This window comes from Simochromis diagramma, unplaced genomic scaffold (genome assembly GCF_900408965.1).
Source record: "Simochromis diagramma unplaced genomic scaffold, fSimDia1.1 OVJJ01000361.1, whole genome shotgun sequence".
Lineage (NCBI taxonomy): Eukaryota > Metazoa > Chordata > Actinopteri > Cichliformes > Cichlidae > Simochromis > Simochromis diagramma.
The window spans coordinates 10,350,218-10,363,881 of NW_024386860.1; the positions used below are offsets into that span (position 1 = coordinate 10,350,218).

The following is a 13,664-nucleotide window of genomic DNA, read 5'->3' on the forward strand; positions in this document are numbered from 1 at the left end:
CATGAAACAGGAACATATATTCTAGCTATTGTTACACAAATGAGTTCAAAGGCAAACTCAAAAAGACATCTGACCAGTTAGGGTGTGCTTATTATTCATTCATCAGACATACTCACCCATCAGAGGTCAAAGGCTGTTCACAAAATGGGGCTCTTTTCAGTTGTCTTAATGCAACTGTAAAATAGATCAAACTGAATTAAACAAATGTAGTTATTATAACTCCAAATTCCTCGTATTAGCAATAAGGGATCAATGTTGTCCTTGTGTCTGTGTGGCTTCTCTCTGGTACAGTAAGAAGGCATTTAGTTGGCTATGAGTATGAGTGGTTGTCTATCTCCCTGTGTTAGCCCTGCAATAGACTGTCGACCTGTCCAGAGTCTACCTTATCTCATGCTCTATGACAGCTGGGGTAGGTCATAGATAAGCGGAAGAAGATGGATGGATGGTGTCGTGACCGGCTAAACCGGAGGCTAATGGACTCAAGCGCAAGAACTGCACAAGGACAGCAGTGTGGTCCTTGTGGTTCACACACAAACAAAACACACAAACATGAGTCTTATGGTGGAGAGGGGATAAGGGTCGATTGCTTGCGGCACGCAATAACGGTTTCCACTGCACCGGGCAAAGTGCATCGCCAGTGCGCCAGCGAGGAGTACTGTCATCGTGAGAAAGGAGCCATCAGAGAGTGAGCAGGCAGGTGTTAGTTTGAGGAGGACGATCAGTGAAGGAAGCAGTTGAGTGTCCGATTGGTTAAGGAAAGAGAGATAACCAACATTCTGTGGAGAAAGGTGAGTATGATGAGAAAGGTGAGTAAACCACCGGCAGAGGCAGACACTAGAGATAATGAACACATTGTTTGTTCTCAAAGGAAATTATTACAAAAGGATCAGCAAAGAGACTGGCCTGTTTAGCACACTGAGTTAAGTGATAATCTGACAAGGTCTGAGTGGCTGAGCTGGTCCCTTTGCACTGCAGCTGATTAAACTGATGAGGCACAGGTGGTCCAGCCAGGGAGTGGAAAAGGCTCCAATTCCACCCTAAAGGGGTGGAGAGCTTCTGCACTTCCAACACAAAAGATCAAAACACAGATAGACCAGTGGCAGACAGTAATGGATGGCTGGATGAATGAATATGAAGCCAGTGCAGAAGTCCCAAAAGCAGCAATTCAACATGAAATGATGATTTGATACTGCCTCTAAAAAGTCCAACTCCAGGGAAGAACTTCAGCTATAGCTGGTTTGGCCCTTCACAACAAATGTACAGTGTGTGAGTTATTTTTTTTGTGTGTAAATCCCTATATTTGGAATTTTTCAAGGTTTATAGTTAGGTGTGTTAAAATGTCAGGTGTGCCGACACGAGTAAATGTAGCCAACAGCTGTCTGCTGAGCTCTAAGTCCTCTAATTTAAGTAATTGAGCTGGACCTCTCCACTGTGTTTGTGGCGCTGATGGCTTTTTAATGGAAGTAATGCAACTTGCTGTGAAGTATACTCTCACAAAGAAGTCTGTGGTCATGTTTTGGTGTGTGAAAATGAAATTTTAATAGTCTGCGTTGTACTCATAATACACTTAATAGCTGCAGCTTGCTAACTTGATAGTTGATAACTTAGCATTCCACCCTCTCATTTAAATATGGTCTGTCAATGCCATAAGGCTCAAATGAAAAGTTTTAAAGATCACAAATGTCATGGTGGTCACATCCATCCTTCATATTCTTATATTCAAAAGTACATGTGTACAGAATAGATTCTTAAAAACATGGATTTAAAATAAACTCAAATGCTTATCATCAGCCTAAATTACAGTTTGTATTTAATAACATCTAAACTTAATCATCTCATGTATAACATTATTAGGCCTATTCATTTTTGTTATTTCAAAACCTCCTGAGTCATTCTCAACGCTCACACACCTAGTGATTCAGATCAAATCAGAATAATAAAAAGCGTACCTACATTATAGATTGGTCTAACCAAAAGCTAACACCATCACCCTCACTGCCTGCAAGGACTCATTATTAATGTATTATGCAGAAATGAATACCGGATGCTGGACTCTTCAATTTAAGGCCCGTAGAGCATACGCATTAGTATCCTTCATTTGCTGCACTGCACACACATCAGTAGGAGAAAACAGTCTTCTAGTCCTAATGAACTGAATGCATACATCATATATATATATATATATATATATATATATATATATATAGATAGATAGATAGATAGATAGATAGATAGATAGATAGATAGATAGATAGATACACACACACAGATAGATAGATAGATATGTGTGTGTGTATATTGCTCCAATATAATCCATGTGATGAGTAAATTAATTAATAGGATTTAGCTACACCACTAAAACTGCCACCTAACCCAGCATGGTGAAAAGCCACGCCCACTGAATTTTTGCACCGATCAAATTGTTGACTATTTGGATCTAAATTTGGTCACATTCGAGAATATTAATGTAGGAGACGCAGTGGCTGTCAACAAACAGAATATTTATTTTGAGTGATTACATTTCATATATTCATACGGAATAAATAAGTCAAAGCAAACACCTGCACCTTCTCAGCAGTGATTGTAAAGTAACTGCACTAACAACAAAAGCATCCATTTGACTTCATTGCATAAAGAAAATGATTTATTATAGTGACCACTTCCACAAGTCTTAAGCAAAAGCAATTTAACATTGTAATGTTGTTAGATTACCTCTGAAAGCAGCATATTAGAACCCAGAGAGATAATTTCAAAGCACAACAGGAGAGCTCTGGGGAAGGTGGAAAGTAATTTCAGAATAAGTGATCAGCTCATCTGGCTATTGGCAGATATTACACTCGGGAGATTTGACTCAACCTCGACAGTGACAATGCAGGTGACGCGTATTAAGAGCTGTGCTGAATATTTCACTGTGATCTAAGTTTGATAATGAATAAAAGTGACCTGCAAGGCCATTGTGCATTCTCACCTAAACGTCACACTCTGTCAGCAATACCGGCTATGCACAATGACATGCTGTGCCCTGCGGCAAAAGAGAAGAAAAGAAGTAAATGAAAAAAGAAAAATAGGCAGACACTGGGCAGAAGCCGAAGGCTCTGTATTCAGAACAAAATGTTTCACAGTGCAGTGATGGAGGTGAAGCGAGGTCTTTACTAAATCGAGAGGGAGGCAGATTAAGTAGCATTTTTGACAGGCCAAACTCTCCAAACAGATACATATTGTGGTATAAAAGAAAAGAGGACCAAATATGTTATTTAATTCACAAATGATTAAACATTTTGTTTTGATGTGGGAGAAGTTAATTGGAAATTCTAGTCAGTAAATTAAATTGTGTTATACTAAAGAACAACGTCCTCAAATTTGTTTTAATTATTAAGTCCACCTATAAAAGTGCATGGATGGGTAGAGGCACAATGTAGATTGCGCAGTAAATGTATTAAATGCATGCTGGGCACACATTGAGCTGTGATTAGCTTTACGGCTTTATTGCTGAGCTGTGTCCTTTTTACCTTGACTACAAAAGGAAGAAAGGGAACATCATAGGTTGTAAGTCCCTCAACTACTATTCATTCGGCTGCCTGATAATAAATTGGAACTCAAGAGGGGTTATAAGGTGTTATAGGCTCAAAAAGAAAGTGTGTCATGTAAGGGCCTGGCTTTGCAGCTTGTCATCAAAAGGGGGTTGGGGGGAGTACAAATAAAACGAGAAATTGCTTGCATTACTTGAATGATAAAGTGTAGCGCCTATGTGCTCGAGTGTGTGTGATTTCTTGAAGTTTGGCTCTGCTGAATGAACTTTTTCTTTTTCTCATCCAGCTTTATTTCAGGCTCTGCAAGGGAAGCCTTTGGTGATGACAGAATATTTTAGATTTAGTGAAAATTACTTTTGTAAGCCACTGAAGAACGTTGCATAGGCCCCCAAAGGATGGAAAAACAGACAAAAAAAAGTTTACTTATTGCATCTGTAAAGTTGAAGCTAAGCTTGCTCTGTAATCTGAGGAATATTTTTAGTCTACCAAATGTTGAAATTAATTTTGATTTAATTAGCAGAAGTCTAACTCTTTACCCTTATCTACATTAATAATAACAACGTAATTCTGTCGTCATCACTCTGGCCCAATCGTTTTCTGTGTTCTGTGAACCAATCAGTCTCTGTTTCATGTGTTTCTAATAATAGCTAGATCAATTTATTTGTTCCCGTCAAGAAATTTGATTACAGCAGAAATCATTACACATTTGTATACACCATGTCAGTGGCGTGCAGTGACTTTTACACAAAGGCAAGCAGAAACGACCCCCGTTGTGCTGCCTGTCAGTACCCCACCAGGACGTCTTCACCTTTCTGCACTCCATCCTGGCTGAAGACTTAAATCGGTGTTAAATGGATTAGCATTACTGCTTCAGTATATGTTTAAGATTAATCTCATTATAAGTGCTTTATATTCTGTTTAATGTCCAGCATCATATCCTATAAATCATACGTTTATAGCGGCTGTCCTGAAAAAAAAATTGTTGCTCATGAGCTCAGAAACACTGATCTACAAATGAATTTTTTTTTTAAGTATATTAAAATGTAACAATAGCAAAAAACAAACTGAATTAAAAAGGCTTGAGCATTGGGTGACATGGTTAACTGTCAACATTTGCTAGATTCAGACATTCTTATAGATGCTAACCTGAAAGTGCTGGTGAGCCTGCACCTGCTCAACTTAGACCGAACATGGTCAGAGCTGCTGTCTCCTCTCCATCATGGTTACGCCATTCCTTGTTAATCTACTATAGAAGAAACCGACTTTTTCATAGTGTATGCTGGCCAAGGTGTTTAGCAAGAGGAACCTCATCTGTTACAATGCCAAATGACTGAGGCTCATTTACTCACTAAATGAGTAAAACAAGTATTCTGTTCAGGAACATTTAATATTTATTATTTACTATAATTAATGCATGTGTCGGTTGTTGCTGTGGTTTGTCAGCTGTGTTGTTGTTGTCTTCTCTCTCTATCCATCTTCTTCTCCATTTTCCCTCTCCCTCCCCTTCTGTTAACTTTCTCTCCAACTTCTCTTTCATTATTCTTTTCTTTTCCATCTCCCAGTCTTGTCCGCTGTAATTGTAAAAACTCAAAATAAAAAACTCCTAATAAAGATCTAATAACTATTAAGAGGACCATTATAGCAAATGCCATAATGGTCCACTTGGAAAAGTTAATCTGTTGGGAATTTTTTGGCCTTCATGCAAGAATTCTGGTTGCTGCATGGACAGGACAGGACAAAAAGGAAAAGAAAAAAAATGAATCAACAAAAAACATAAAGCACATGATGTACTGAGGCTTTCACTCTCCTTGTATTTTAAGGACGATTTTGGCCAGCTTGGCAGCCTATGTGTTGCTCGTGTTCAGAAGTTTGATGGCTTGAGGAATAAAAGACCGTTTGGACCTGTTTTTGGTGAACAATGGGTGAGCAACAGCACTGTGCAGATGGTAGAAATTCAAAGGAGGAGGCAAATGGGTGTCTCAAATCACTCACAATGTTATTTGCCTGGTCCCTATAAATGTTTTCTAAGCTTGGTAATGCAATTCCCACCAAGTTACCAGCTATCGTTACTGTCTTTCTAATTGCATTTTCCACAACTCAGAGGCAGTGTCATTCCACCTGTCAGGTCTCATTCGTGCAACCTGCATCCTTCCCGCCTCCAGCTCATTCTGGCCAGTTAGAGATCCTCATCCAAGTCTCCACCTGCCACATTTCTTCCGCTACAACCAGTGTCGAGATTCCGGGGGGTCCTGACCTACTTCTACCACTTTGGACTCCACTCTGCTGTGTAACTTGGCATAATCACCAAACAACTTTTTACTCAAACTCTGTTCTTCTATAAATCATGTCCAATTCTTTCGAATGATCTGTCCTTATTGAACTGATTCTGGGGACATTTGGGGACAGGAAAACAACCTTTGAACACAACAATATTTATAATTTGATACAGAGGTCTCATGAGCATGAAGTAATAGTTCTCATTTACTCCTGGTTTTGGTTGCCACCAGGTGCTGAGGGAAATACCTAGCCACTTAGCTGCTGAATGCACCGCTATGTTCACCTGCCAGTTTCTAATCGTGTTTGCTGGACATTTGATAGTGGGCAGATAAGGGCCAGTTGTTTTTAGACTGCAGGTGAGTGCACCATCTGAAATTTATATCACAGCAGTGAGAGTGTACCAAAAGAGCAAAGTTGAAGGGACATAGAGAATTGGGTATATTGAATATAACTGCAGTCTGGTAAAATATCTGTCTTTGTTAGTACAAATGTCTAATGAATCAAGCTTCTTTAATGCATGGCTTCTTTTTAATCTAGGGAAGGAATATGCAGCATTTCTATCAAATATATATATATCAATTAAGTGCCAGCTTGACCTCACAATAATGTACCTTGACACTGCACAGTGGTTGAGACCTTTTAAGACTTTGAAATTAAATAACATTGAGTCTCTTTAGTTTTTCTGATAAAAAGATCCAACATCCACGACTATAAAGACAATTTTAAATGTCAAGCTGGTAAGGTTTAAGTAAGTTTTCACTTTTATGTTGAGTACTACTGATAGTTTAGATTGTCAGCTCTGGATTATGAAATATACAAGCCTATCTTTCTGAATACAGAGCTGCATTTCCTTCTTCCCTAGGTTTTCTGCCCTTTCTCTATAATTTTTCTTTCTTTTGACCACATGGGCACATATTTTCTAATGGCGACAGATGACGTTGAAGCCAGGAGGTCTTATCCCTCCACCTTGGCATATGTCAGCTTCTGCACCACTGCAACACTCACCTGTTTCACCAGGATCCGGGAGACTAGGCTTCAGTCTCTAACTACTTTCCACTAAACTGTCTGACTTTCACTCAGCGTCCTAAGGCTGTCCATTTCAGTGATTCAGATTGCAGCCTCTGTCTTTGTCACTGTCTGAGTGCATTTAGGGGAAGCAAGGAAGACACTTCCATTGATATGGCCTGCAAAGCACATTGCCAGCCATCAGGCAAGTCTGTCACACATCAGTGCTTCCTCTCAGTGTTGTACGGCATTTAAGTGCATGGGCAAACTCGTGTGCATATATAGTGCAAGGCTGCAATGTGAACAAACTGCAAAGGCTTTGGACTGAGTTTGTCCTTGTCATTATTATTACGTTCTAATCAGTGCATTTTGTTAGACACCTTCAACTTGGATGGCAAAATTAATGGTGTGCGAATTAGTTTGATGGGTAGTACACAGAAATCAGACTCTAAATCAAGCTCAGAGCAACATTTCTCATAAAGAGTTCATTTATCAAAGTGTTAATGTGTTAGAAAACATTTAGCAAGCATTGCTTACACATACAGAAGAAACAGAGCAACATAAGCGTTCAGTTGGATGTCTCTTTCTCACCACCTGTTGAATGAAGTCCAATATTCACTGGCACTTTTGCCACACTTTAGTCAGCCAACTCCTCAGTAAAACAGCTGCCTCCCTCTGGCTTCCTGGGTGTTCGGATGTGTTCACTAGCCACTCAAATAATTTGGCTTGCCATCATTTCACACTGGGCAGGAAGCCTACAATCAGATTGTGTGTGCATGAATGTGGCTGCCCACAGTTAAACATGGAGTTGTTGAGTCAGAAGTGACTTAACAATATAGAACAGCAAACTAAAACAGTAAGTAGAAGTGGCTAAAAGGAATCGAAAACTGTAGTTATCGTATATTGGCGATAACGCCACAGTTATAACTCCTTCTCTTTAACTGTAAGTCTGAATGCAGGTTTCTGCAGGTTCACATCTGTCTGATTCAGCAAAACACAAATGCCTTCATTGATTTCACCACCATTTGCCACCACTTTTCCTGGCACAAGGAATATTGAAAGAGTAGACGTGACAGATTCCCTGCAGATTAAACTAAAATCGAGCACTGCAATTATTACAAACCACTTGATACACCCCAGTTAAATTAATCTTTTGTGAATTGGATTTTTCCCCTATTCCAGTCTGTCTTTGTTATATATTTCATTATTTCTTATTATTCATTCATTATCACATTTGTAACTCAGTTTGAAACATGTGCTCCTTGTGGTGTACCATCCACATATTTTCTGTCTGCATTAAAAGTCTGAAGCTAGGAACCAGCCAAAGTCTTAAATCGCTAAACTCTGGCAATATTATGTTAATATAATTATGTAAAAATACAAATGTATGTGTTATTACTCACAGTTTATCTCACACACTAGAGAACCTATTACCAACTGATAACTGCACACAAATGTTATGTTCTATTAATTGTTGATGAGTGAACACAATCTGGTGTAAGGTCCCAGCTATATGTAAAATACAGACAGATAAAATATATGATGTCCATGTAAAAAACAAACAAACAAAAAAAAACCACACTGTGTGTCTAAATGTATGGTTTTACAAACTGATTTACAGATATTTAAACAAAAATCAACAAAAAAAAAAAAGCAGCCTAAGAAGACAAAACCAGACCTCCCTCTCCCCTCCTCCACTTGTCTGTGGGAAGGCGTTCCCAGGCCAGCAGAGAGATATAATCTCTCTAGCGTGTCCTGAGTCTGCCCCAGGGCTTCCTGTTAACCTCTTCCTTTGAATATTTTCCTGTATTTCCTCATTTCACCACTGACTCTTCTTGTCTTTTTCCAAAGGCACCAAACGCCTTCTTGGCAGTTACCCTCAGCAGTACAGCTGTACCTTCGCAGTTGTCTGGTAACTCTTCCCCATCACACAGTCTTTCTCAACTCTTCTCTGAATTCAGCACAACATTCTTCTTCTTCAACTTTCACCACTAAATCCTCGCCTCTGCCTTCACCCTCTTCCTTCTTGATTTCCAAAGTCATCCTACAGACTAGCGTTCGATACTGCCTTGCTATGCTCTCCCCTGACACCACCTTGCACTCTCTTCTCTCCTTCAGATGGCAACTTTTCTAGAGGATAAATCCAGCAGTGTACATTTTCATCCACTCTTTTACGTAACCCTATGTTCCTCCCAATTTTTGAAGTACCTACCACAGGAATACTCTGGTTTGTGGTCCCACATGGCTGGTTTTATGTCTTTACTGTAATGTAGGTTTTAAAGATTGTATATGATAATTTCTTTTAATTGTTGATAAAGCACATAAGTTTGTTAAACTGTACATGTTTGGCTATGCTGTTAAAATTTGCTGGTGTGAAAATCATGGCCACTACAGTTCTATATGAGTATTTGCATACTCTTCCTGAAATTTGCACATGTAGTTTCCATACATTTATTTCCGGTTTTCCATGTTTTTTTCACCAGCAGACCAACATTACGATGCTAAATAATGTCATTAAACCATAAATGAATGAACACAATTCCCAACAATGGCAAAATATTCCAACAATCCTTAGTTTCACATGATGAGATACTGAGATAAAAAATCTTTCTGCCCTCTCTTTCTTTATATATATTTCTGTAGTTTAGTTGTTACACATGGCTCAAAGTGTAAAGTAAATATTGTTATAATTACATATATTAAGAAGAAACTCTAGATTGTGTCTTAAAGTTGGTGTAAGTATAGTGCAAAACTGTGCAGCTCACCAAAAGCGATACGGCATAAATACAGAAAACAGAAGATTTTACAGATTCCCATTTAAAACATTCTCATTCCCCTCCCATGTCAGTGCAGATATAAATTGCCACCCCTCCCTGGGTGATCTTACTATTCCTGAGTTAATGGGCCTTGTCTGTTCCTTCTTTCTTTTAGCTGGCTCTATAGAGCCCCAAACCATCCCTGCTCCCACAGCCCACTCCTCTCCATGACCCAACCGCACATATCCTCCAGGGCACACTCCAGTGGGTCCCTGGATCAATTCATTTCATGCCCTTCACTCCGCAGGCCACAAATCTCTCTTTCATTCTTTTGCCATCTTTCCCTGTGTACACTATCGTGATCTGCTTGATGTACGTTGTCCCATTTGCCGTGCCCGTGATGTCAATTTCTGATGTCGGCGCTTTGTTTGTATCTCCTCCCTCGGCTCCTCCTTTCATTTCAGTTATTTTCTTCTTTCTTTCCTATTCCTTCGCTTCCTCTCTCACTTATCTTTTACAGCTTTCTCCCTCTTGCACAGCTCTATTATCTGTTTACCCTTCCTCTTTCTTTCCAAATCCCCCAATGTACTTTATTGGCGTGTGCAATTCATTGCCAGCACATTTCTCATGGTTGAGGTGCAGCACCACATTGAAATATAATATAGAATCTGTCATGCAAAAACATTACAGGAAATAAATATTTATTCTCTACTCTTCATCGCTGCTGCCTCCATCTTCAGCTGTTCCCCTCCAAGACCCCCCCTTTTCCATCTTTCTGTCTCACTCTCTCTATTTTCTCCATAATTTCTTTGACTGCTCTCGTTCCAGCCTGCACTGGGTTAGGTCCAAACCTGCGCCTGTGTTCAGCCGGTGAGGAAAAGGCCCTTGTTTATCAAAGAAAAACACTTCTGAAAAATTGATGCTCCATATCAAAGACCTCGCTTCTTTATGAAAAAAAATAATCAATTTCTGTGGTGCAAGCCAGACCAAACAACCATAAAGCTGATATGTGTTCGGCAGTCTCTGTGGGAATGGTTGAAACACCACATTTAAGCAGATAAAAAGTAATATTGCAGAATGTGAAATGATGAAACACCAAAATTAATACAACAGTCAGTTGTCAAGTATTATTTCACACATCTTTCTAAATTTGTCCTCAATGTCTTTGTCAGGGGCAATACATATGTGGAGAATCTGAATTAAAATATCAATTCTGTTCACAAACAATAACGCAGGATTGGGCTCCTTGATTACATTGTGCCAACTTGTTTTATTGCACTTCTGTTTTTTCACAAGGAAAAATGAAAACACTTTGCTCAGGCTGAACTAAAATCAGTATTGAGTTAATTTGCTTTCTAAGGCAGACACCCACAAAGCAGCCCAAACAATTATAACCTAATCCTAACAGCAAAAGGCTTTGTGTAGCTATCTTAATTAGAGTGCCCATTCTTTATCTCGCTCTTTCTCCGTTGACTTTTCATGATTTACCTATTCCTTGATCCTATCTGTTATATTTCATCAGTCTCTCACTTATTCCTCTCTCCCACTCTGTTACCACATTGCCAAAGCTGATTACAATTCCATATTGATTTCTTAACCTTTAGGTCACATAGCCCGATCTCTCGACCTCATTCAACCATTTGAGCCTAGTCTTCAAAGTACTATAGGTCCTGGTTTCTCAACCCGCCCGATCAGCTGGTTGACACCGTGTGCAGTCATGACTGGGTCCTGAGTGACAGCGAGGCACTACCTGGTAGGAATAAAAACCAGTCAAGTAGAGAGTTGGTTCCCACAGTGCCTGGAGCTCTGAATCAGCATTGGGATGAGCGAGACAGGACATCAATCACAGTGCCAGTGTGTGTCAGGCTTTCTCTCCGTTCTATGTAGTTCTCTGCAGAATCGACGCAGGTCGTACAAATGAATCAGCGGTGCGATAAAAGCTGGATGACAAAAGGTTTTTAGGTCTTACAGGATGATGAATCTTTAGTGGAAGACTGGCTAATGAAGCTTGTTAGTTTGATTAGTAAGTGAGCTATGGATGAACTGCATGAATGTTTATGCATTGTACGCTATGCACATGCTGGTTTTTGACTCTTGATGTATGCTAATGCACTTGCGGTGTTTGCACACATGAGTGACTGATCCCCTCTCCTATAAATATGTTCAGCAGAGCTTTCACTAGCATTCATATTTGATACATATTCAGGGCACATCAATGTCAGCACGATATATGAGCACAAGAATGGCAAGGTATTTATGATGTTTGTCAATGTATGTGTGCAGGTGCGAGAGTGAGTGCATCTGGATTAAGGAGGTATTTGCTCTGATGCTGCCGTGTTTTCCCAGGCGTTTCTCTTCTACCTGTCCTTGTTACATGACTGCTGCCTGTAGCTGGCACCACCTACAAGTCTGCTGTAATTAAAGTGTTTGATCTCCTTTCCTTCCCTGCTGAGCCACACATTTCCAGACCAGCAAACACTACACTATTGCCACCATGATCAATGACTGAAGGAGAGGCGAGAGCCACAAACTGACAGTGCAGAGATTGAACAAGGGGGTGCGGGCATGGTGGAAGAGAGAGGAGAGGGAAATAAGTTAAGAGCAAAAGTGAAAGGCACAGGGGTGAAGTGTGGGCTGATGAAATAAGGAGGCTCTATGTTGCACATCAGAAAAACATCATTACTGGAACTTGGAAGGCTCAAGAGGCCACTCGAAACACATGTCCCCAAGCAAGAGATTGTTTGCTATAAATACAGCATCCCAATACAAATCATATGACATGTAAAAGGAAAGTTGATTAAAGTAGCTGGGAGGAGCGACAGGAGTGGTACCATCTGTCAAATTTCCTAAATTAACTTAGCAGTCACCTGCTCAAAATCTAAAAAATGCAGTGTACATGGATTTTTAATTTTATATCAGCAGCGTTATTCTAAAAAAAATGGCCACATGATTTAGGGGCCACGCTTTAAGACTAAAGCTTATCTAACATGCCTTGAAATGATGAAAAAATGTGGTTTTATGTTTCCCCTATGGGCCACAAAATTGATTTTTCTGAGCTATACTTACTCAGCCGCATCCACAAAGAGATGATCTAGTGACATTTATACAGTACACTCATGAGGCTCACATACTCACTCAGACACACATGTACACACATGCACGCACACACATACACACACCCCTCAGGTATGCAAACAGAAAGGTACTAGAGCCAGAGATACACACTGTACATAAAACCCACATCTGAACAAGTGGGTGTAAAGAGTAACAACAACAGCCAAAAGCAAATTTGTCACAATCTGGGAAAAAAAAAAGAATTTGATCTCAGGTAGCACAGGAAAACAAATCACACATCCAAAAATGACCTCCATACCACAGCACTGCATTGTGTTCTGGTTTATTTGAGCATCTGGTTTGAAAATGATACGTTTTATGGCTCAGAAGAGGCCTGTGCTCAAACACCTATAAGTTACATGTCTCCCAAATTTCAAGCTTTCCTTTACATCCAATCCATCACAAGCCTGCATTTCTTTTCTTTCCCTTGCTTCAGTGAGGACCAGATAAAAAAAAAAAAAAAAAAAAAGATGTCACTTTGGTGATTAGACATGCATCACGTACTTTCAAGATCCGGATATCCAAGACCAGCATGTGTTGGGTTAGCTTTCCTTTAACCCTTTAATCAGTTTTAGTCACCTAACATAAAACTCAACGGCTGAAAACCGTTTCATAAATTGCATTTTGTTTGTTTGATAATATGTTAGTGAATGTTTTTATTAGCTGATCGGCTCATATTCATCAAGAGCATCCTCAAAACCTTGAGCTGGTTTCCAACAACAAAATTACATAACCATTTCAGTTTTTTTGTAGGTAAGTGTTTCTGACTGAAATACAGCCTGTATCTCTTCCTGCAGATTATCTATTAGGGCTGATGATTTCTCATCTAACAGCAGCATTGGGTAAACAGAAGAAGTTGTGGTGATTTCCATTCCAAGAGGCTGCGGAAACCAAAGCGAGACCAATGCACTTAACTGCAGGTGGCCAAGCAAACTGAATGCAGGCTCCATCACAGCAGCATGCTGATGGTGTTTGATGTATT

The 13,664-nt window shown here is 39.7% G+C and overlaps 1 long non-coding RNA gene across 1 annotated transcript; it reads left to right on the plus strand.

Moving 5' to 3' along the window:
* Positions 1-208: 208 nt before the first annotated feature.
* Positions 209-6,226, plus strand: LOC120733183. The gene is made up of 3 exons (XR_005695753.1): positions 209-1,266; positions 5,351-5,452; positions 5,656-6,226. It is a non-coding gene; the product is annotated as an uncharacterized LOC120733183 (long non-coding RNA).
* Positions 6,227-13,664: the final 7,438 nt, after the last annotated feature.